This window comes from Pezoporus occidentalis, unplaced genomic scaffold (assembly GCF_034315485.1).
Source record: "Pezoporus occidentalis ecotype Australia unplaced genomic scaffold, CSIRO_AGI_Poc_V1 ctg31, whole genome shotgun sequence".
Lineage (NCBI taxonomy): Eukaryota > Metazoa > Chordata > Aves > Psittaciformes > Psittacidae > Pezoporus > Pezoporus occidentalis.
The window spans coordinates 5,642,676-5,669,001 of NW_026915052.1; the positions used below are offsets into that span (position 1 = coordinate 5,642,676).

The 26,326-nt window shown below is 41.1% G+C and overlaps 1 long non-coding RNA gene across 1 annotated transcript; it reads right to left on the minus strand.

The window, feature by feature from the left end:
• Positions 1–18,261: 18,261 nt before the first annotated feature.
• LOC134168459 (uncharacterized) lies at positions 18,262–23,070 on the minus strand. The gene is made up of 3 exons (XR_009966563.1): positions 22,927–23,070; positions 22,372–22,552; positions 18,262–18,722 (listed from the first exon to the last, which is right to left on the minus strand). It is a non-coding gene; the product is annotated as an uncharacterized LOC134168459 (long non-coding RNA).
• Positions 23,071–26,326: the final 3,256 nt, after the last annotated feature.

The window sequence follows — 26,326 nt, forward strand, 5'->3', positions numbered from 1 at the left end:
TCCTATCTGCATTTCTTCACAGATACCATTGTGTCATGAATGTCTCAGGGCATCTCATCCAGCAACATCTTGACGTTTTGTGGGGTTGTTTTTTAAGTATCTCCATTCTGTGAGGAAAGCTGTCATGTCTGTGAGAAGGTTATGAGTGGAGAAGGTGCCATGCTGACAGACATTAATGGAGCAGTTACCAGGAAGCAACTGAATGGCATTAATGTGCCCAGTTAGAATAACCTCTGTATTTTGATAACCAAAGAAAAACAAAAAATTCAGACATATTCCCACCCTGAACTGAAGAAGGCCAGGCCTTGGTGAAAATATAAATTAATAGAAAAAAAAAAAAAAAGATGCTTGAGCTTTTCAGAGCATCATTAATCCTAAGCTCTGAGTGACTAGTGCATGTCAGACTCCACACAGCACCTTGCAGCCTGTGAGAGCTATAACAGCTGGCAGGGACATGGTTCCAAAAGGCACGTTTTATGCTCAGCTGGCTCTCCTGTTCTCTTTTAAGGAGGACAGAGGTAATGACAAGGGTAGGACAAATTCTAGCAAGGTTCTGATCTCAGGTTCTGCACAGGTGAAGAGTGCATCAAAAAAAACAAGCTTCAGGAGTGAATGAATATTTTCTTCTGGCACCAAAAAGATGTCAGAAAAGCATGAGCGAGCTGGAGACTGCTTAAAAGAATAAGAGGAATGAAAGGGAGGAGAAAAGATGACAGAAGAGAGATTAGCAAATTAAGAACCCATGGAGTCTGAGCAATCAAATTCCAGCCTGAGGATAAATGTAACTCTGCCCCACTTTAAATTAAATGGGGTCATTACATATTGCATCAATTTCTTACATCTGCGGTTTAACCTGTGACAGTCAAAGACTGCAATATCTCCAGATCCAGAAGTCAAGCAGTCACTGAGGTCTTGTGCATCTGAACAGCACTGGATCTGCTCAAAACTACGCACTTTACAGTTTGTGCTTTTTGTACTTAACAGACATTCAGCATCCAAAAGCCCCTGGCATGAATGTAACGGACTTCTTTGCAGTGTTCTGTTCTACTTCAACTGTTTTTTTCTGCTTGGGTAATTGCTGAGAGGCACTATTTCTCTTGATAACAAGGCTATCCTGTGTGTCTTTCTGATGTCCCTCTCTGCTCTGTAGCATGAGAGGCATGCAGCAGAATCAGCAGACAAGGTTGTAGCTCCACCAGCCACACAGCAGCGAAGTCCAGTGTATCATCCACATCCCCTTCTCTGTTTCTGCCTCTTGCAGGAAGGTGTGTTCAACAGAGGTAATTCTTATGACATGCAGAAATCTAGCAGAAATTTGGGAGAAGACCTCTGCACTGTTTTATCCTCAAGCCTTTACTGATGATTGACTCTTTTCAGTCTGATGTCCAGAGCCTGGAGTACAGAGTACCCAGCACTTGCAACAATGCTGCTCCAACTTTGAGCCTTTTGAAATAGATGTTCTGGGTTTTTTTCTTGAATATCCATCAAACATTTCCCAGGCCCAACATGATCTTGAAAAAGAACTTCAGCCTTTGCTGGTATTGGTTTTCTTTGTAAAACCATTTTATGTGTATTCACTACCTAAATTGTACCATAAGATCAAGTCATTTTCCTGGGAAATTCTTAAGGTCAGCAGTCAAGGATCCACCACAAAGACAGCTAAAAAGCGGGGGGGGGGGAATCCCTCTGTAAACCACACCATGTTTTTAAATGAGTTACTGTGATTTCAAAATTTTTACTTTGCTGAGGGATCTATCACAGAGTACCTCTGCTCTTCATTCTAATTAAATGTGTGTTGAATAACATTAAGAATAAAACAAAAAAACATCTCAAGAGCTCCTGTCCAAGTAACTGGGTGCTACAAGTCAGCATATCTCAATTACTTCCAATGACACTGCGCTACTTTACACCAAAGGATGTTTTGTCTTACCTGTCTTTACCAGTTTCTGTTCCACTCACACAGACATATACTAAGAGCAGCTAATGGGTAGCATGCCAATTAATAACATGGAGTTGCTTTATGTGTGACATATTGTACCATGCATTGATTCTTAATCTGCTCAAACTAGCATTTGTCATACAGGGTGAAAGTCTGTTGTGAGAAATAGCCTCTTCATTTTCTCTGACAACTATTAACAATGAGCTAGTCTTCAATGCTCATGCTGCAGGCAACTGCTCCTGCCAAAAATAAAGGCAAAGACTGAGGAGAAAGACAGTTTGTAAAATTAAACTATGTCTCAAAAGTGAGTAAATCAGAACAGAGAGGCACATCCTTAATTCCTGGAAACAGGAGGAACGTCATGGTGACTGTTTACCTCTGATGAACAAAAAAGAACCCAAAACATTAAGATGGGGCTTTTCTACTGCCAGTGGGATAATGCAGATATAATGGGGGCAAATGGACTTAAACTGATCCTGGAGCCATAGATTAAGGATAAAGTACAACAGTCTTGTAGTAGTACACAATCACGTCAGCCTGTACTTAGCATCATAAAGACCATCAACCTGGTCCCACCTGGGGTAAAGTCCCACCACCAAAATGCATATTGGGCAGGTAGCTGTGAAAGCAGACAACCAGCCCCAGTAAAATACAATATACAAAGACTTAGAGAGAAATGAGATTACTATGGCCCCCAAATAGCTCCAGAGTGTATTGTGGCCTCATTAGTCACATTGCTCATATGTGAGATAGAGACAAATGCTCTTCAGCTCAGCTCCTCAGCTGAAGGCACTGCTATGAACCTAATCACAGCCGGTGGGAGGTCTGACCTGGTATCATCATCTCTCAAGGTTACTGAGAAAGAAATGGAAATAAATAAAAAAGAAGGGCCCAAGATCATCATTATATTCCTGGCTTGGCGCAGTTTTCAACTCAGCAGATAAAAGTGTATGAGACAGGTGGTTTTGCAGAGCTCCATATTCATATTTCAGTCCAAGCCAAAAGCACCTGCCAGCTAACCCACACTGGCCCCTATTTATCGTGTGAATGGATGTCAGGTATGCATCAAGTGCTGTCACTGGCATTAGTTATTGGTAATCAACAGAAAATCAGATAGATTTATCTGGTTTTGAAAACAATAAGCCCTTTGGCTTTCTGAAGGTCAGAAGACTCCCAAATGTCTCATGTTGCTTTCTTGTTGTTAGCATCTCTTGTAATGCTATGAGGTGTTTGCAAAATGTAGTCCTGCTGAGGCTTCAGAAACATTAAAGGTTCAACTGTTTATTCCTCTTCTTATTATAAGATATAATTTGTTTGCAATGTGCAAGGATCAGTTATAAAATGATGTGGTGGACTTTGTATTTAAAGGTCTGTACAGGGAGGATAACACCCACTGCTTGAGTAAATCCTGAGGTCCCCAGAAGTTACTTCATAGCTGAGACGCAGCCGTATTATGCATCATTATTGCCAAGGGCATCAGAGGACATTGGGGAGAGAGAATAAAAAAGGATAAATAAAACTGGAGTAATATAATGATTAGCAAATCAGGCATTCACATGTGAGCTCAAAATTAACTGCTTTGTAGGTTCAATCAGAGGTCTCACCTTGTGTCAGGAGCACATGCATTTTACATTGATCAAAGCAGAGCTTTGAATACTTGACATAGGAGATGAAATATAGATCTGTGATTTGCAAAGTAAAAAGACAACAACAGCAATAATGAGACATCAAAATAGATCTGGATGTCACACTCCTGGGTGCAACAATAGTGATACCTTATCCTGTCTCAGAGATTAAAAGATAGGGAATATGAGCTCATTACTGTAACAATTACTTTAATAAGCATGTAAAACAGGTATTGGGGGGGGGGGGGGGGGTTGCTCTTCCTTGTCATATTCAGTGTTCATTTTGCTTCTGATTGATCAACAACATTGATAACTAATGTCTTTTACTAAAATCACAGTATGAGCAAGATTTTTAGAAGTAACTTATGATGTTTGGATGTCACGCTAGCACCATCTCTAAGCAGACAGCAACAGACCCATTTGACTTTATCTGCACTCTGAGCTTGCCATAGGACAAGGACAAATTTAGCTAATACCTATATCTGTGAATCTGCTCCTAGGAGATGCCAGACCTACTAGACAGGACATGTTGCTTCATGGCTTGCAGAGCAGAGATGGACTGTGTCCAGCTTGCTTGGCAGGGGAATTCCTGTCTGTCTGCATCCTCTTCTGCTGCTAAATCCTAATGCCTATCTCTCTTCAGAATGGGCAAACAGTCTCCAAAAATAACCCTTTCTAGGGAATTTGGACTGAGAATGGAAAAATGCAACACTACAAATGTCAACAACCTGCTCAAAAGATTTCTCTCCACTACTTCAATAGCTACCAACCACAGTGCAACCCAACTTCCATGGGGTCTCTGATCCTGAGCTTTCCCCCAGTGCACATCTCATGACAGAAATGACAAAATTGTGAAGAAAACAAACAGAACAATTGTTAGTGCTGAAGGAGATCTAAAAAATTACACTTAACATCAAGTTCAGAAATGTCCATTCTGAACTCACGGGGCTATTCTCCGTGGCTGAACTCACCGAGCTATTCTTTTGCTGACCAACACCCACGTAAATTCTGTTGTTTAAAAAAATACTCTATACTCCTAATAAGTATAAAATTTGACTCTTAATTAGGAAGTTTATGCATTCAGAAAAAAATGCTATGTAAATGTGAAGTATTTTTATTAGCATTTAATGGAGAATTGAGTGCTATATTAACACTACAAAATGGACTGTATTATTTTTATATTGCAATATGCAAATGTACTCATTGTTATTGCAGAATAAGAGACTGAATTTGCTAATGTTTTTTAATAACATTTATTATATTTCTCCAACAAAAATACCCATTAAAATACCGCTCAAAGAGCACAAAGGCTGCAGACATCTGAAATTAATTTTGAATTTTTTTTAAGCAAGTTTTAAAAATTCAAATCTGCATTTTTCTGCTTTTACAAATAGCCCACCAAATCAATATTTCAGGAGAGTGAATCAATATTTCAGTACACTGTGATATAAAGTAAAAAAAAAATGGTCTATTAACATCTTTTTATTAGCATGTCAATTGCGGTGCACAGAATTTGCACATATGGGTGAAGAAATTGTTTCCTGAAAATGTGCAAATTGCTACTTCACTGAATGTAAATGAAGTGCTAATTGCTCTTTGCAAACAATATTTATGCAAATTATGCCCTACTATTACATGGCAGTATGGAGTTTACATTTACATTTGTCACATTTTTTTCTCCATCCATTTGACAACGCCTGGACATCAGGACTTTGGTTATTACTCACTTTCTTTCCAAGGCATTTTACGGAGACATGAATGGCTGAATAATGGGAAAGGACCTGCAGACAGTAATATATCATTACCTAGAGGGGCAGAAAATCTAAATCTGTTCTGTTATTCTATTGTAAAGCATTTACAATAAATGATTAATATAAAATCTGTCATTTACTCTGTTTTCCTGTTGACCTACAATATGTTGGGAAATTCTCTAGAAAAGTAATTTTAAACAACCTTCTGTTCTCGAAAATACACAGAAAATAATTTAAAGTAGCAGATAGCATCAGGCAAAACATTGAATTTGAATCGATATATTTGAACTTCAGAGGTTTCTTTTACTGATGTTAACCTGGTTTTGAAAGTTTGCTTCTTTCTTTTTTTTCCCATTAATATATCATTAATTTGGAGAAGTCAGCATACCTTGTCTAGAATTTCCCAGTCATAAGTAACAAGAGCCTTTAACCACTTAAATAATGTCTGTTTGGTAATATTCATGAGCATCAGCTGGTAACTGCCATTTTGAAACCTTGAAAATCCCCTGTACATTTATCAATATTGTATTTTCTGAGATGTAATACTTCTATACTTGATATTATTAGTTATCCCACCCACCTCATCAGTGTTCAGATTAGCTTTTTGCAGTTTATTTTACTAACATTTATTCTATGATATAATTTCTTTTTCTTTTTACGGTGTTTTTTGTTGGGCAGAAGAACTTCAAAATTTCAAGGTTTCTGGCAACTTCCCCCCAAAAACATAAGGCCAAAAATTCAGTGAAAGGTGTTGGGTTTATGTTTTTTCAGATTGAATGGATGGGACACACCACCATTGCACTGGGGAGTCAGAAAGGATGCAATTTCAAAATAAATAATGTTGGAGAAAGGGAACAAATATGCCTGGGTGAGCTGGCCAGGACTCTAACAAATGATGGGAAATAGCTTTTATTACTCTCCAGAAGTGGGAGAGGGAGTCCGTGAAGTACAGCTCTTGTAAGAGGCACATAAAACCTCTTCTTCCAGCCTTAGAGATTGCTCCTCTGTCTCCAGGAGTATCCAGTCCTCAGATATTTCCCAGGGAAATTCTCAAACATCCCTAATATTTAGCTCTAGTTCAGCAATTGGCGTTTCTTAGGGCTCGGATATATAACTGAGTTTCCCTGGCCCCATCAGTTACCTCACCCCAGCTGAGCTGCAGCAGCTGCTTTTGTCCATATCATAAAATATCTTAATTCAAACACCTCAAAAGGTTTTAATTAAAACTCTCCTGAGAGTGCTTTAGGCTAATGTGGTTTACACAAACCAAATCTCCTTTTGTCTTCTCACTCCCCTCCTTCTCGATGCTGAACACAAACTGCTGCACTTTTACCTGCATTTGGGACCACAGAGGTAGATGCTTCTTTAGGGCTGGTTTGATTTCAATTTTCAGTAGCTACCTCCAGCAAAGTCCATCTGCACAGGTTCTTCATAGTGAGTGACAATGTATAAACAGATTTTCCTGCACCTCATCAAATCTATCTATCTTGCATGAATATGCAAAAAACAGTTATAATGCTGCAATCTAACTCTCACTTGGAATGGGCTTGGCAATCCCTAAGGAGTTTTCTAATTCCCATTCCTTAATTTTCTTGAAAGATCCTCTCCTGCTGCTGGAGGTGGGTCCTCTGGTAACACATTCTACTTTCAGTGAGTCAGACTGTTTATGATCACATTTTTAATTACTTCAGAAAACATATGTCAATGCTCATTCATCTTCAGATCAAGGAACATTGTGAGAGTTGGGAGCCATATGGCTCTCATCTACAGAGAAGAAAAAGGTGTGTTAAATTCCTCACTCCATTAGCTCCCAACAAGATTAAATTTACATCCAAGGCTGGGCACAGATTTGGTGCCAGCAAGATGAGGGCTGAGACCCACAGCCAGCACAGCATGTGCATCCCTTCAAGCTGCATGGCTTTCCAAACACATATCAGAGCTGCAGGGCATCACAAACCTGGTCTGCAACCCCTGGTGTAGCAAGCACAGCCCTGTCTGTCCACAGGACCTGTTTCAGTGAATGCTTACATTTGAGCAGGTCATGTCAAACACTTGTCAGCTGCTTAAGCACTCTGTATAATTTGGGTATTTTAGCCTGTTTTCTGAGTGGATATATTTTGGACCCAGAAAGTGGTGTCAGGAGAGAACGAGTTGCAGCCTGAGAGATTGTCACTGGAGTTTAAAGTCATGGTTTAAAGCCATGGCTCAGAGGCTTTACAGTTAAGTTTCCACTATCCTGCATACCTAAAAGAGACTTGTCAGGGTCAGCAGGCTTTGACATTTGTCAGTCCAGGTGCATTGAAGTACACACCTTACCTGCAAAGGCAAAATCAGTGTCCTGAGTTCAGCAGTAGCAGTCATTTTTCTCCTTCTTGGTAGCTGGTGCAGTGCAGTGTTTTGACTTTCAGCTTGGGAACAGAGCTGATAACAAGGATATTTTGGTTTGGCCAAGGACTTTGTGAGCCTCATGCTCTGCCAGGGAGGAGGGGGAGCCAGGAGGAAGCAGAGACAGGACACCTGACCCAAACTGACCAAAGAGGTATTCCATACCACAGCACGTCATGCCCAGGATGCAACTGGGAGTTAGGCGGAAGGGCTGGGAGACTGCAGGGTTGGAGGAGGTATCGGTCGGAGCTTGGTCGGGCTGGGGGGAGACGGACACGGACCTCGATTGTTGTCAGCTCGGCACCACTCACTGGGAGTGAGTGAACAAGCTACCTGACTGGGTTTAAACCACGACAATCAGCACCTTCTCAAGAGATGAATAACACCAATGCGCTATTACATCCAGTAACAGTAAGGTGATATTAGATGTAATCACATCCTCATGCCATCCTTTTTGAAAGTAATTGTTTCCCTCTTGCTTGTGCTCTCTGTCAGGGAAGACACAACACAGAGCAATCCGGGTTCAACTCTTTCTCAAGCATCCAGGACACAAGTGCTGGCAGGACTTCACCATACAGAGGGAAGACAAAGTGGTTGTAGAGGTGTCACGAAGGGCACAATTTGATCTTCAGGGTTTTATTATTAGTGATGATATGTGAGAAGGCAAGGGTGTGGTGTGCTCTCAGACCTGAGATTGAATTTCTAGTGCCGGCAGTTAGGGAGGAAAAAACTCAAACATATCCTTGGGAACACACAGCATCTCATATGACAACCAGAAGAATACAAAGACATATTGCTATTATTAAAGCCGATTTTCTGAGTACAGCTGCAGTTTAAGATACATGTACTAATAACAATCTTTAGAGGCCGCTAAAGCCAGTCTTCTCCTGAGCCAACAGCTTCCAAATAGTTTTGATAGAAGATGTCACATTCTTTAATACCTCTCACACTGGTGTAAAAACAGTCTCCCATACACATACCGAGACATGCCTCAATGTCAAAGCAGCTATTTGGGATTTGCACTGCAGTCACTGAGAACAAGCTCTGACCCACAGTGCCCAAGTGAAGGGAAACACATTTTTTTCCAAGCACATGAATAGTTTATTATCCCATAACAAGACCTCCACTCTCATCATCCTGGAGCAGGGGGGATGCTGCCAGTTCCCCTAGCAAACCCGGATGTCAGTCTTCCAGCATATGCCAGCTCTCAGAATCATCATCCCACTGCTGAAAACACCCAATGTGGAGACGGGAGAGGTCTCAGAAATAGGAAAGCATAAACCAGGTCCACCCCCAGGGATATTTTGTGGTGTTTCATAATTAGGATTGCCTAATTCACTCTCTTTTTGCTTTCTGCAGGCTACCTTGCAAAGGTGCTCTCCCTCACATGAATTGCCACCTGCTCCTTCCAGTGCACCAGAAGAGCAACTTCAAGCCCAACCAGCTTCACATTCTTTCTTGTTTTACTGAAGTAATTTAGGCTTTCAGGTTATCAATATACTTTTAAAAATAAATCAAGGGAAGGAACTCGTTGTAAAGAAGCAGTCCCCTAGCGACCTAGGCATTGCAAGAGAGGGAGCTGCTAGATGCCCAGACAGCAGTGGGATTACCTACTCCCCAGAGAGCCCCTGTTCAGTGCCAGGGGATAATTAAGCAGGCAGGAATGGGATTCCTGAAGTCTAAGAGCTTTGCGTGAGAAGCCATCTGAATGAGTTGAAAGAAAACGCCCTGCATTTTGTTGCTGTGATGTTAATTCCTGACCACTGGGGGAAGATTGGGTTTGTGCTTTGTGGATAGCCTGTGTACTGCAGAGGCTGTTTGCATTGCTTTTCCCTGTGAGGCCGCAACTGTATTGCTTTTTTTGACTTTGCAACAGAAGTTGTTAACAAAAACATGTGAGCAGTGCTGCTTTGCTGATGTAACTCAGGGTCTTCAACCTAGTGATAACTCCTCCAGTGTAGGATATAATTTGGAGGCCAAAACTGTCAAAACCAAGCATGCAAAATTCCAAAACATTGGTTAATTGATATAATTCATTCAGGTGACAAATTGGACTTCAGGGGTTTATTTACTCCAGGAAAGCCTGTCTCTTTTCTCCACTGTTATTTCTAAGCTGTAATCCTGGAAATGTTTTAAAACAAATGTATAACCTATTCATCACTGTTGGCAAACATCCGCCAAAAGCCAAAGTTAGCCTTGGTTTTAGTTCTAGAGCAAAAGTACAAATGACCCATTTCCAAAGGGAGGTGTAACTCTAATTAGCCTCAACTTCTACCATTTTACAGGACATTATTTTCCAAAGCCACTGTCTCCCTTATAACTTTTGAATTTCCAGCCAATGATTATAGGCTAAGCCATTTGCCTAAGTTCATAAACTTTGTCTTTTCCCCAGTGTATTTAGTGAAGCTTAGACAGGGTCCTTTCGAGGAGAGTTTTTTCTTCTCTTCCAGCCACCCCAGCAGAGATTCATTGTGACTGGAAAGGGCCAGAAACCTCAGTAAAACATCTCTTCACAGAGTGCTTCCTTGGCCCTTAAATCTACTCCACCACAGGACTGTCTTCCAGCATCCTGTGTGCTGTCTCCTAAACCAAACTTTTCAGAGTTTTTTGGTTTTTCTCTTCCATAAAAGGAGAAGAAAGGGGAAGTATGGAAAAATATATAAGCCGAAAGGGCTCTGAATGGCTAAGGGCCAACTTGTGGAGATGTGCAATAGATAATTTGCCTCATAAAATCATATTAGCCATAGACACAAACTTTAAAAACTTACTGGGCTTCCCTTTCTCTTACCGTCCTGCCTGTGTATTTCTATTCTCCCCATAACAGTACATAGCTGGACTTCACCTCCGCATACGGAACATTCAAAACAATTTCAGCATTAATTTTTCTTGGCTAAGTTTTATGTTGAATGAGTTTTTCAATCTCTTTAGTCAACTGTTTGTGGAAGAGACCACATTACTCAAGCCACAATGAAAAATATCTCCCAGTTGACATAACTGGGGGTTTTGTTTGGTTTATACAGGGTAACCCAGGTGGGTAGACATCAGTCAGTCATCTGTTTTCCATGCTGAAGAGTTCCAGTCTATTTTATTTTTGCTCTATTTGCCATTTTTTGTATTTCTCTTGCTATTTATATAGGATGCAGAGCACAAATACAAAAAGCTTTCACACAAAAAAAGAGCCTCAAAGCTTGTTTCAACCCAGATTCCCCATCAGTGTGGCAGTAAATCCTCCCATCCAGGGACAGAGGAAGATAGATGAACAAGAGCTTTGCATTTCCAGAATCTCCCTCATCTTCCCTGTTTTCAATGCAAACTTCAGAGACCTTGGTTACACACTGTTTCAGAACAGAATGAGAGTGAGTAGCCTTTCCCAACCTGCTCTAATAAGCAGATGTGAGGTAACTACATTTCCCAGTAAAGTCCCTTCTTATACCCATAGAAAAGCAGCAGTTTTGCTCTCATTGTTCCTGCAGCAGGGTTCATATGGAGAATGCTCAGCAAGCTGCCTCTGGGTGAGTTTGATTTTGTACTTTCTATGGTGCTGTCTCTGTTTCAAACAACAAACCTTTCAAACTGAAAACATGTAACTGTTCTTTGTGTCTAGAAAACATAATGCTGCAGCATTTGTAAGATGCAAAAGCCTTTGGCTCTAAATGTGTACCTATAAATATCTTAACCAAGCATTCAGCAACACACTATTGTTTCTCCCACAGCAGCAGAAACTGCCTCAAATTTGAACCTTGGAAGCAAGAGAAATGTGAAGTGGACACAGGGGGAGAACATATTCCCCTCCAGCTGACAACTCAAGGTTACTTCTGAAGTAAATAAAGTGTTGCTAAAGAGATTTCTCTCTCTTTTCTAATAATAAAGTTGCAACATGCTGAATTTGACTGCTTTTCATTATAGAAGAGCTGAACAGGTCAGAGGGTGAGCAGGTTCAATTTGTTGCTTCAGTGTACGAGCGCCAGTTTTCTGTTATGCTGAGGGAATGAAACTAACCTTCTAAATCCAGAAGTGCAGATCACATGGGATAAGGCAGAAGGCAGGCAAATTCCCTCCAGGCTTCCCTTTCTGCTACGTATCTCCCTATTTTCATGGGCTATATTGGTTCGAGAAAGGACCAAGTAAAAAAATTTCAAATCTCTAATACTGCCTCTTTAAGGGATGAATAAAAAGCACTCAGAGACAGTTACCTCTGCTACAACACGACAGCTTCAACAGACTGTTCGAGTGTACCTGAAAGCAGCTGAAGACCCCAGGTCCTGGGCAGCATCTGACTGACCAACACATATCATTTACTGGTGTCCATATCTATAGATCAGTTCTTGCTTTTGCATCTTACAGGTTTTCCTGAAAAACAAGGAGTATATAACTCTTTTAGGTTGTGGTGTCATACCACCCTCTCCAAATTAAAGAGGGCCAGGAAAGAACTAAAGATGCCTATTTATCTGTGAGATCATTCAGTAGCTGCACAGTGACAGAGAGGATCGCACATGCAGAAATGTTTCCTGTGAAGGAGCTTAAATTTTCTCTATGTGCTGGTAGGAAATAAATACAAGAATCTTTCTCTGACATCTGTAACACTCAATAGGTGTCACTGCCACATTTCTTCTTTCCGTCAGAATTTGTAGCTACTAATGAAAGAGAAAATTAAAATTACCCAAATTTCTTGATTTTGCCCTCTAGGTCTAAATTCCAGCCTTCCAGGTATGTACTGAATTGCCCTTTACAGCAATAGCAAAATCTGTCTGCCCTCCTGCTGGCTCTCCCAGCTTCATGCTATGTTTTCCTGTGTTGTACCTGTATACTTAAATGACTGTTCAAAAGCACAGCTGTGCCCTTTTAATGGTTCACTGCCTTCTGAAGGGGTGGTCCTGCTCTCTCAAACCCATCACTTCTTTTCTCACATTCTCCTTTCTATTCTCCTGCTGTTTCCCTTCACTTGCTCTGGTCCTCAGAGGATCTCTTGCTGATCTTACATAACTGGCAAAAAAATAAGGAGGTTAAAAAGCCAGTTAATTTACATATCTGTGTATATATAAAATCTTTATATCTTTATAATTCACTCTAGATGAGCAAGTTGAATTGGGTCAGTGAAGTCAGAGAAACACTAGATCTAGCACAAGGCAGGAGGAAAGGCCATGGCACTAAGCCTAGGAGTAGGGGAAGTGGAGTAGGACGGGCTCTGCCAGCAGCAGCAGCAGCAAGTCAGTTCAGCCGTATTGACAATCCATACAGAAAAGGTCCTTCATTAGGTAGGCTAAAGGAGCCAGGAATGAAAGACAAGGAAAACAGGCCCGTAATGATCTAAGCCACCATCTAGAAATTTATGCCACTGTCTTGGCAGTCAGCTGCCTTCTCCAGCACAGGTGTTCAACCATTACACCCCAACAGCCTGGTCTTGTAATGTGATTCTCTCAGCAAAGTCTGGTGCTATCCAGAGCCTGGAGGCTGAAGCCCTGAAAGAGGATACTTGCACCTAATATCCACACCAAAGAAATGGCAGAATTTCCATCTTCTAGGACAGCAATGAGATTTTCTGTGAAATTCAAGGGTTATGTCTCATCTGGAAGTCACCATCTGGGAGAAGAGGGCCAGAGAACTGTGCAGCCACAAACTGACCACATTCCACCTTGCAGATACTGCTAGAGTCCTGATAATGCCATAGTCACCAAGACAGACTTCTGTCCTCTGGGCTTCCCTCCCTGCAAGTCCCAGTCCTTAACTCCATTACTAGAGGGAGTGAAGGACTTACTTTGCCATTAGTAAAAGGTCAAAACAAGAATGACTATTAAATGTATGGATGACAGTGAAATGGGGAAAGGCAGGATCACTGGAGTCAAGGAACTGGAATGAGCAATCGTTGCTGAATATTTTTAGAGCATTCTTAGGTTGCATGGAAAAACAATTAAATGGTATACTTGCTGTTTCTAACATTTAAGTTTGCTCTAATAGCCCTTTACATCATTATGATCAGTGCTGTGAGTGCATAAATATCTCTATCTCTTCAACATTTTCTTCTTGACAGGCTAGTTTTCTACCCACAGAGATATTGATGAGATACTCTTGTGCTTCAGATATGTGCGTTTTTCTGCATTTTCAAATAGGAACCACCATTATCTTTTTGCAAGCTGAATATTTTTTATACATCATTTACTAGTGACTAATGTGTGTTTCAGCCGTGGGCTCCAAGGACTGTCATTTGTCTTCCATAATGACCACAAGTTCTTAAACAACGCTGGCTGCAAAAGATGATCACCAAAGACTCTTAGTTACAACAAATGGAAACAGAGCAGAATGTATATTCACATTTTTCACTTTTGGAAACAAAAAAAAACACACCCCTTCTTTCTCTGGTGTGAAATGCAATATAAAGTAAAAGAAGGTTTTAAATAATGTAAAAATGTACAGTTTTTTAATTTATGTTTCTAAAGTCAGTTCATCATCTGGAAAAAGCCAGTAGCTTCAGTGAAAATCAAAAAAAGTCTACAGCAATAAACCTTTTAGTGTGCTGGCTGTCTGTGATTCTTACTGCCACTGAGTATTTTCTATATAAAGATTATAAGCAACAACATTTATACATATACTTAGGACAATGACACTGTGGTCATAGGATGCAAAATATTAACATTAAGCCAATGATTCCATATGAAAGCAAATCGCAGCAGTTTTCTGCAGCAAAATATGTATCCTTCTAAGTAGTCAGGTTAGCCATACAGCTTTTCAAAGCACTGCATTGCAGAAGCTTACCAAGGTTGTGTCAGAGCATGCAGTCATGTCTCCTGAATGGAAGTTAATGAGCAATGAAATCTTCTCTTGGGTTAAACATGAGGAAGAACGATGATATTACAGACAGAGCACACCCTTCAGGCCACACAAGCTGAATTTTGGGAACTCTTCTCAAGGTATGCCAGTCAGTATGCTCAAGAAATAAATTCTGAGCAGTTCCCTGGGAGGTAGGAAGCTACAAGGTCCCTACAAATACGCTTTATTTCCAACTGTTGTCTGAATCATTCCCAGTGACAATATGGGCTCATTTTTCACATGTTCCTAATGATTTCAAGTGCTCTATTTGGCCTTGATTTTCATGGGGAGGAAGCTCAGTGCTTGTTTGGATGTATTCTTACAAGTATTTCCTCTTCTACAGTTTTACTGGCAGCTCACCAAATTGTTTCCCTAGTGCCAAATAAGTTCCAGCTATGCAACAATTTTTCCACATGCTTTGAGATGCTATAAAATAGCCTTATCTCCATTCTGTGTCTTTGGTTTGAGTTATTTTTCAGTATCTTTTCTCCTATTAATAGAAAGCAATGGAGTGATAAATGTCTATTTTACGCAATACACATCACTATATATGTATATTGCTGCTTCCAACAATGCAGCCATCTTCTGCTGCATGTGGGCTCTATACAGCCTCTTCCTATAAACAGGCAATCCTACAGAAAGCATAAGGCCAGGGAATATTTCCTCAGCTGCATTGTCCAGGTGACAGAGAAGGCTGTCTGCAAGGAGACACCAGAGTCAAATCTAAACAGAAATCTCCTTACCTTCTTTGGAGACATTACCTTTACTAATGTTCACAGAAGTGCACCCCACTCAGGTGTGTGTATAATCATTGGTATCAGATGATTACATTAATGGTGACACTTTACTCATGTAACCTTGGACAATATGTAGTTTCTGATTTCAAGTATCTTAGTTTGCTGTCTCACCAATTTCTAGCTTATTTCTGATGTCCCTAAATACTTGCCCTATCCACCTTTCCATACCTGTCTGTACAAGCCTGGCCATACTAGTGAAGGGTGTCTGATAAAGACTTTTTTCCTACATACATGGACACCTTTCATTGCTTTTGTGTGCAGATGTCTACAGCAGTAGATTAAGATGAACATTTTCCAAGATGATGAGTAATCCAGAATGATTCGTTTATGGGTTATATACCTACAATATCTTTGAGAGCTCAAAGAGATTGGATTTTGGGGGACTGAGAATTTGGAGACTGAAGACCATGGAAATTCAAAGTCCCTGAGGTAAACTTTTCCCACCTTTAAAAGTTACTAATTGAAAAATGTAATTGTAATGAGGCATGTTTTCACATTACCACTTGTGAGCATGTTTGCCCAGGTTTGCTCCTCCAAAATACAGTCACTGATAAAGATGGATTGCTTTTGACAAGGAACATCAGTCATTTTCAGAAATCTGACGAGGCAATTGTGTGCTAAGACACTTTTGCATGAGCCCAACAAATGCTGAGCTCAGAGAACAGCCTTGCCTGCATGTGTGTTTTGTAGAATCAGTAATGTGTACCTTGAGAGTATTTAATGCATAGTATCAACACTATTTATGGCATCTGGAGTTTTACATGGCTAAAATAATTACTGTGATAAATGCCAGCAATATTTTAAAATTAACATTGATTTTTCCTTTGATTTAGAAGCAGAAGACACTAAATTGGCAAAGATGGGATTGCAGTAAATTATTTTGTTATTTAGGGTAAGATTTTGCATAGCTGATGGACAGAGGTGTCTGTATTTTCATGCTGAAGTCAGCTGGTTTTATTGATTTGTGAAGTGGTAGATTGGCCACAGGATCAGGTCTGGTGACTGTTTTCCCCATTCACCTCCAAAGTGATTTCAGCTTCATATTTTCGCCCTGGTGTAGGAGCCAACAAGTCTTCTGTGCCTCAGGGCATGACCTGACATGTCATGCTTAGCCAACAGGTAAGTCCAACTTCATCTATTCCTCCTTTACTGTGGTAACATCACACAAACAGTATCAGCAGAGAGGCTCAAGAAGGGTCTCCAGCTTTCTTCAAACCATTTCCAAAGCACATGAGTGTAGGCCTAACTCTTGTCAAAAAAGATTTGTACCACCTGGAGGTCACCAAAGGATTAGTACAAGTCATGGGCAGCTTGGAAGCTATCACCACCATCAATAGAAGAGCAAAGCTGAACAACGGTCTCCAAAGGAGCAGGTTCAGACTCTGCTATGGACTGCTCTGGTGTCCCAACAGGTCATTTGCAGCCCAAGGAACTCTCTGCTGCTGTTAGTTCGTCTTTTTCCACAAACAACTACAAGCATTTAAACTCAGGGAAAAAAATAATGGTTTCTTTCTTTTATGAAACACATGATCAGACCTGTATTTCATCCCTGCCTCTTCCTTCAGGATCACATAGCTGTAAACACTAGCTATTCCTTGCAATCAGTGAAGTATTACTAACATGTAAACCTCATTATAACGCTAATACTGAATTAGATACACGAAGAATTTGTCCTCCCTGTAAATCAGTGAATAAAAGGAGCCCATCTTTCATAGGCATGTCAAAGAGCCACAGTTCATGCCTGGAGGAAATTACAGGACAGCTTTTACAGCAATTCAGGCAAGGGACCCCCAGTATGCAGGTAAAATACAACACATCAATGTAACACTTCATCACAGCCTTGCTCAGTATTTTATTGCATGAATGGAGTGTGGGTAGCTATGGAAAGTTCTTCGGGTCCCACAGAGCCATCAAGAGACTGCAGATCTCCTGTGTGTTCCTACACAGGTTTCTTCAGCACATGGAGAAAGCAGGCTGCAAACAGCAGGAGAAGGAGATGGCACTTGTCATGTCCATCCTTTTAGACATTGAGTTATCCAGGTTATGGACCATGCTCTTCACTCAGTAATGTACTCTGCCTCTGAGCCCTGCACACAGCCCCTGATATTGTTAACAAAGAGCTGTCTATGCTGTTTCAAACTGAGCAAAAGTTTTAGGCATTAAATGGAATCAGCAGATACCTGATATAATCATATATTCACCTACAAGGTCTTCATTTAACCTGAACACAAACTGCAGGGCCTTTCCCTTTTCTCCTTAGGAATTACTCCTGTTTTGTATTCCAGAACACTTGTCACCCTGGTGAATATTAATTAAAAGTTGTAATTAATTAAAATGTCAATTAATTCCTTTCTTTTATTCTTCAGGGTAATCTCATATTCTATGCAAGAGAGAGAAGCAAGTGAGTTTACCAGAATGAAACAAAAAAATCTCAGTGTAAGTACTGCATGTGTGTGAAAGAACCGATTGCCTGGCCAGCATTTGGTCAAGGGAGAGAAAGGGTTAGGGAGCACATTCATGAAGGCAGACAGACCAGCACATTGTAACAGTTTGGGGTCCACCTATGGCCAATTTATGAATTCCAGCTGTGATTTTATGAGCACTCTGTGCATTTACGAGTTGTGACGGTCGTTTATTGTAGGCTCACAGCTTATGTTAAAGGGAGATGCGATTGCACCTCAGTGGCAATCTCTGAAATAGGAGGTTGTCAGGACCATAAACAACGAGCAGCTGTGCTTTAGCAGAACAACATCTGTTTATAGCTCAGCAAAACTAGTTTTCTAAACCTAGATTCAGGGTAGAAACCAAGCAGGAAATCACCAGTTTCGTCACAATGACCACAAAGAAGGAAGCGGCGTGGAAGATGAAACTAGAGGGTTTTTTCAGTGGAGTTAAAAGGTTTTTGCCCCAATGCAAATGTGAATGTAGGATGAAACTGAAGAGTCGGCAGAAGTGCAGTAGTTACTATGACAAGCATGTGCAAAGGAGTTCATGTTGGGATAGCAAGAGCCTTGGTCTGTGGCATAGATTTATCCCAGGTGTTGCTGAAACAAAAAGAAGACATGTTGGCTTATTGTCACATGGAAATGTAAAAGAAGTGAACTTTCTATCCAGAATGTCATCATAGCAGTAATTTTTTTTTTACTATAATATGGGAATTCTTATCAATCCCTTCCACAGACACTGAAACACTGCAGATAATCTTTAACTTGGTTTGGAAGGAGAACACTAATCACAGCACTAGCTGTGGGAGTTTAATCATATAAGGATGAAAATAGCCATATGTGTAAAATCAACATATTGGCATGTTTACCTGGAATTGTTGATCTTCTACTCTGTTATTGTTTAATTTCCTTACAGAGTTCCTCAGAAACCATAGTTATTGAGCTTTGCTTCCTCACCTTCCTCTCCAGAGGCAGTTCTTTCCACATAAAAGCAAACAATAAATTGCACAGCATCCTCACCAGACATTATTAAACACTGCTTTGTATACCCTTCCTGTCAGCTCACACAGGTTATTCTGTTGAGAGACCTGGGTTGCTTTTAAAAATGTACATTTGCATTTAATAATAACTGATTACAAAATACAGCGCAATATAAATACAGCCTTTCCTTCTCCTTTTTTTTTTTTGTGTGTGTGTGTGTGTGTGTGTGTGTGTTTCTCTGTAGTATTTTTCTAAACCAGTTGCATCATCACCACAGGCAGGATTTTTTTACCAAAGGAAGTCAGTAATCTGACTTCTATATTTGAACAAGTCACCTTGACTCTACAGGTACAGAACTACTTCCAAGGCACCACTGGTTCATGTCATCTCTTTTAGAAGGAGATGAACCATGGCCTTAAATATCTTCTTTCTGTTCACTGTACCAGCAGCCTTGCATGACCAGCTCCGAGGTATACAAGTCAGGCAGCAGGCATCTTTTTTTATTCTTTCTATTTTCTGTAAGTCTTTTTCAGACAGAACAAATCCAGGAAACCAGATTCACTTTTACTTCTAATTTCACATCTGTAATCTCAGCTCCATAATGGTGGGTTTCCTATAACACAGGTGGGTAAAAATACATAATTCTTTTTCTTTCTGCTAATCTTGGATTTTATTCCAAATTGCAGAGATAACAAATAATCTGAGATTTCTAAGGAGGTTTGCCAGATTGTACAAACTCTATGACATTTTGAAATTCAGACTGTCCAATGACATGGTTATAGGTAAGCACGCAGAAATCATGTGTTGGATTTGCCAATGTACAAATTCACTCAGGAGTTATATTCAGCTGACAGAGAAACACAGGGGCATCATAATCTAGTCTCAAAGATCACCAGCTGGAATTCAGCCTGTGAGTCTCTTAGCAAGACCAGCTCTGCATGTTTCCAGATCATAAAGAGAGAAGACACTGTTCGAGGTGGGGACTTCAGAGTAAAGTTTCAAAGTCTGAGTTGGGAGCTCTACTCAGACCAGCACTGATGCTCAGAAAGAGGCATGTGGAACCAGACTACTTTAGATGGTTCTTCTGAGTTTGAGTTTTAGTGGCTGAGCACTATAAAATACTGTCTCTAAAGCTCTGGCTGGGATGTCAAAGGACAACATGAGTTTGGATTTCATTAACTAACTCTGTGGATGGACTGCTGGATCCTTTCACATATACCAAAAGGCATTAATGTACATCTCACATAGGAAGGAGATGGTATTTGCAGGGTATACCACAATTTACACCCATCTGCCTGAAAGATAGATCATGCCCAGGTAGCTGGAGATTACTGGAGTGTAGCTCAGGCAGTGTGTTGCTTTTGCTGTCATCTCCAAACAGTCCCTGTTCCCACAGGTTTCTTCCCTGCTCTTTTGAGACAATGCCCACATAACAGTGGCAAGCAAAGCATGAGGTGACTGTCTTGACAAGCCTCTTTAAATAAGGTCCATTGACCTTCCTTATTCTGAAAGGACCTGGGCTACTTTGCTGCACAAACTTACAACACTATTTGTGCAAGCTTCTTCCTGAGATAGAAAAAAATGACTGTCTAACTGGGGAGGGCAGAGCAATGGGTTTGCACACAGTATACTGGATAACATCCCAACATCTGCTGTCACAGATTTGCTGACAGCTGTTTCTGCAGAGTAGCTGGAAAATCTGATAATCCTAAACATGAAATTTCTTGTTATCTGTGCAAAGGCAAGTGCCAGCCTCTAATATGACTCTAAAGGACAATCTTCAACTTTGAGTAAATGCTGCCAGCTACACCTGGGCATCTCTTCAGCATGTCCTCTGAGAACACACAGCTGGACCCAGCTGGACCAGGGCTACCTCCCACAAGGTGACACATGAAGAGGTACTTCTGGTTCCCAAGGGGCATTTTTCATACAACCATGATTCAATACTATTGGCAGATTCAGAGAAGGTCCACTTTGAACCCCTTTGCATGAGTGAAACCAGGAAGGACTCATGGCCAGTGTGAACTTCATAAAAGCTCTAAAGACTGTGGAAGAAGTACAAAAACTTTCCCTTCACTGTGTCCTGGTTAGCCTGAGTGGACAACAAGCCACAGCACTCCTGTACTCTCTGCTTAATAAACCAGTGTCCTCTCAGCCTGTAAAGGATAGTGGTGTTTAGCACAAATCTACAGCTGGGTTTATTTTGCAATGAAGACCCACTGGCGCAGGCAATGAGAGGATGCATGTGAGCAGGGATGGAAAACAGATACAGGGCTGTGAGGAGACCATTGACTTCTGCTGTCCCCGGTCTAACAGAAATACACTCTTGGAATTTACCAGGGCAGTTGTACTATCAAACACTGGTTTTCTAATAAGCCCGATCCTATGCTGAGACCTAGGTATAATATTTGGTGGCTATAACTTATTTTAACTTCAATGGTTAAGAATGAGAGCAGGCCAAAACTGTGAAACCTTTCCCTTAATTAATTTTTGAAACCTGCTTTTACCATAAATGACACACAAACATGGATAATAGCAAGAGTCAATCCTAATAACAATAGTGCGTTTTTGCAAATCACAATTATCTGCACGGCAGCCCACAATCAGAAACGTGTGAAATCCCGAGTACATGCGTTGCTTAAGAGGCCCGTTAAACACAATTCTCATTCTTGGTTTCACAGATTAGTGAGTAGCTGCTATGCCCAGATGCCATTTCACAGCCAGATAACACCAAGGGAGAAGCAGAAGTTCCTTCTGAGGTGGGTGGACTGGGCCTTGCCTGACAATTGGCATCATGTGTAATCCTTTAAAACACAAAAATCCTAAATACTCTCTGTGAAAAGCAGTATTAAAACCTAGCAGGCCCTGTTGAAGCGGGTCTGTCAGATGAGCAGACAAAGTGAATATTTCTGCTCTTGGTGCTTTGCTTGTTAAGGGCACAGTTCTGTGGTGCTTCCTGTTTCCACATTGCTTTAGATTTTTGATTTGCCACTGGTGAATTATGGGGATATTTCCCCAAATGCAACTTTAGCAAACAGGTTAATGCTTCAGTCACATCTGAGTTTGGTTTTAAAGACATGTTTTGTGTATTACAGATCCAATTTATGCTCCTTCATGACAACCTCTTGGATGGAGACTGCCAGTGCCTGACAACTGGTGGATTTGTGTCCTAAAACTTCTTAGGTCTTTCCAAAAAGCCAAATTTGACCCTGCCTGACTACATCGTCAATAAAAACTGCTGTCCTTACAAAATTAAACATAAATCCAACTGATACAAAAGAGACACCAAACCTTGTATTTGGTTGCTCCAATATAAAAAACAGGTGCCAGTTTCAGAAGCTGAAATGCTTATTTTAGAAGTCAAATACATGTGGCTGATGTATTAAAGCCTACATTTCACAGATAAAAAAAGCAAGTGAATTAAAACTTTGGTCATTTCAGGTGCCTGGGTGTCTCTGTTAGCTTTGCATATACAGACACACTCCTCACTCACTCCCTTTTCCAGCTCTACAGCCTTTGGGGGTTGTGAAATGTGGAATAAAGCAACTCACATAGGTGTCTACTTCAAAAAGCAGGGAACTGAAAAACAGAATGGAACTGCACTTCAGTAGATATATACAGAAATTATCACCACCCCCAACACACCTGAATATATCCCATTCATGTTCGTGCAGTGTCAACAGGCCAACTCACAAGCTCCATGTGGTTGCTACAAGAGAAGGTCCCAGCAAGTCTTTCCCACCAACAGCCTCTGGGTGCCCAAACCATAGCTCAGAAATGAGGTTTAGCCTCCCAGCTAAGACAAGCAGAAAGTCATTATATTGTTCTAAATTAAAAGAGAAATAACCTCAGTAAAAAGTATGGGGTGGGGAAATTGGAATCTTTGGAGTTTTGGCCGCCTGTGTAACTACAAGCCCAAATTTCAGAGCTCTGTGGTGATCTGCTAATTTTGCTGGGAAGCACATTGTGGTAGTAGTACTTCCATAAGCCACACAGGCAGTACAGGGATAACCAGGATGCCCTCTAGACAAATAACCATGTCCTTGTGCAGAGCTGGAAGGATTTTTCTCCTCATCCTAGGTCATTTCAGTCTTCTTGTCTTGAAAACAAGTCAAACAGCAACCAAGACAAAAACCCCACAACAAACCCAAGATTTATCCCTTGGCAGTGCCTCGGTAGGACGTTGTCAACACTCCTTACCACAGAAATGTCTTTGTAGCTCTCAGAAACAAATGTCATTTACATTCTTATGAAGTATTCCTGGTTTATGTATGATGTATTCAGACCAATCAATCTTCTATCTTGGGGGCCTGCTTGGAGACTTAGGGAGCTGGCATTGATTAAATGCCTATAATAGAGAGCATTAATTTACCCATCAGTGGAAAAATCACCATTGTAAATTGTCCCAGTCGGTTTGTATATCATCAAACGATATGAAGCATGTTCTGGATGTATGTACTGAACTGCACTCATACATAAAGCACATTCAGTTAACAGCACCACCTTGCTAACCAGCCATAGGCAAAAGGTTTGGTTTTGATTCTGCTGCCCTCTTTAGGATTTGTGCCTGGGACTCTCCAGTCTAATAAAAAATGAAGTACAAGACCACTTAGTGTCTGAAGTCCCATAGGGAGCCTACAGCATCCTATGGGACTGGGAAAAAATTGGCATATTCCTTTCTTTTGCTCATCATGCTACACTGCTTCTAAACTAGCTGATTTTTTTTTTTTTTTTTTTTTTGCCATAAAGGGGAGAAAAATATCCTGTGTTTGTGGAAGTTCTGGAGGGTCCTTCATCTGTTGAGTTCATGATCCCAGCTGAAATATCATATATTATTCACATAAAGAGCACATAAAAAAGATCACAGTGCCCTAAGGGGAGGCAGGAACTAGTTTCTCTTGAAAAGTGGAGCAACATTAGCTTTGCACTGCCCTAATAAAAAATATTCAGACACAGACCATAGGCAGATACCTCAAGATGAGCTAGCCAGCCCCTCACTGTGGCTGCAGAGGACATGAGGGCAAGAAAGGAATGAGTTGAGTGAGGAATAACTGGTTTGGACAGAAGGAAAAGCAAGCAGTCCTATGTAAGCAGTCTGGGTCAGAGAGGACAGAGATGTTAAAGAGCAGGTGTTGGGGGCAAGGTGGGGAGAATGGGTGAATCACACCTTTTTTCCTAACATCTCACTGAAAGGAGATTCTTCTTGTGAGCAAAATGGGCTGTTCCTGCCTCAGTATTTCCTTCACAAAAGCAATAACTAGAGATCATCAGTGCTTCTCTTTGCCGCCTGACAGCACACATGTGGTTTCTCCAAGTCTACCAGCTTAGCTCTATGTCCAGTTCCCACCCTCAGGCATGCAGGAGCTATGACAGCTTAAGGTTTGGGCATTGCAGAAGCAAAGCTACTTCACCCAGACCTCCCAAGGACTCACTTACTCACTCAAACCTCCTGGCACGAGAGTCAGGATATGATCTTTCTAACTGTCAGCCCTGCAAAATTAATCAAAGAGATGGAAATCCCCTCTGCCATTCATTACCACTGAAAAAGGTCCTGCCATCAGAACTGAGCTCCCAGTTTTGCTGCTGAGGCACAAGGCAGGGAGATGACCCAGTTCACTCTTGCAGAGCAGACATGAGTCTGCCATGCAATTGCTGCAAAAAGCTTGCACACATCAAACACCTCCACAGGCACACATCAGACACCTTCAACTTACCTGGGTCTGGTGGGACTGCCTGACTTATGCAGAAGACGTCATCCTTTCAGAGACTCGGATCAAGGTTTTGAAAAAGAGTTCATGAATTCAAGTGGGTCCCTTTCTGGGTGACTAGTTGAGCTATTTTCAAAGGCTCATATCTTCACAAAGAACTTAAGAGTATTTAGTAGCTTCTGGAAAACAAATCTTTTCAACAGCAGAGTAAACCTTTAGGTAGAAACACTACTAAGGTCCACCATGTAGATGCAGCTTGAGGCTGGAAGCTGTGAAACGTCATTAGTTGCTGGGAAGCAAAGTTGATGGTTTGGTCATAGTCCAGCACTGATGTGCACATAACAGCTTCCAGACTGGGGCTGGCCTAATCCCATCGGCTCTGAAATTTCAGCTGTCTGGATCCAGCTGGGGAGAAGCTGAATATCTGAAGCTTGTGGTGGGCAGTATCAGCTGTCAGGTTTCCGCAAACCCAGCCCAAAATTTAAGTAGTCTAAGTGCCCACTTCACACTAACTGCAGTCCTTGCACAAAGGGTTAATTTTATCTGCAGAACTCCATGCTATGCACAAGTAAATCCCACTGCATTTTTACCAGCATGATTTACAAGATGGATTTAGAAAACTCTGTTCTCAGAAGTCTGTTCACAGGGTTAATGGAGCAAGAATATACGATTACGGTCACCTCTCTATAGCATCCTCCTGACAGTTTCAGATCCAGATCTCTCCTGTGTTCGTTCAGGCTGTAGTCACACTTCCAGCTGTGGTGTGGAAATGTTTTTCCCTATAGGCTGAAGGGCTAAATGGGACAAAGATTTCTTCTTGAGCTTTCCATCAAAAGTCTGAGTCAGAAGCAGTAGCGGGAGGTCTGCATGAGTTTCCTCCATTCCTGTCACCCTTCTGAAATGGAACAAACAGAGCTCTTCTGTCTGTAAACTGCACAATGCTACCCAAAATGGAGAAATGAAGGTGACTGGCACTGAAAGGGAAAGGAGTGTGGTGTTTTGAATGACCATGACTTGTTTGTGCCAATGGAGAGCAGCATGGGTATTCACAGGCCTCACAGAGTAAGGACCCCATGCAACAAGACCAAATGCTATGTTACTAGATAAAGACATGTTTTACCTGTGTACTTGAGTGGCTCGAATTGCCTCGTAGAAACCCACTTAGACAAGATTGTTTCATCAGCTGACAAATTCCCTGAGCTACTAAAGCATCTTCTGCCTGCTTGATAAAAGGTACCATAATAAGGAAGAAAAGAAAAATGAAAAAATAGTTCTCTATGAGAATGAAAGGCAGTGAAGAACTGAAAAATCTGTATTATCCCCAGACTTTGCACTCTAGCCCCGATAAGCACAGGCAAGATGTAAGCAGCAGGACAAAATGGAACAACAGCATCGAAAAGGCACCTGAGTATCAAGAACAAAAAATGTATAAAAAGCAAAACCTTTGCTAGTAATTAAGTCACTGATACATCATTTTCTGAATTATCTGGAAGCAAAAAGAAGGAGAAATATGCCAATTTGCACACTGTGGTCCGTGTAGGGAAGCAGTGGCAAGGGTCTCGAGCATATATGGTAGTGCTCTACCTTCCATGTCAATATCAAGAAGCTGACCGTGTCCTGGGTTTTAAAATCAATTCAGTCCCCGGCCAGCATCAGTAATAAAATGAGTACATAATGCCACCTTCTGGCTATAGTCGAGGACACAATAAAAACGTTGGCAGAAAGAGCATTCTGTCCCTCCTGCACTCGAGTGGATGATATATATCACTTGCTTGGGGAAGTCAAATTTCTTTTGCTGACTTAATCCCAGAGCCAAAAGTAATCAGACATCCTAGCTAACAGGATCAGAAAATGCTATAAATTATGCTGCCTGCAACCTAACAACAGCATTA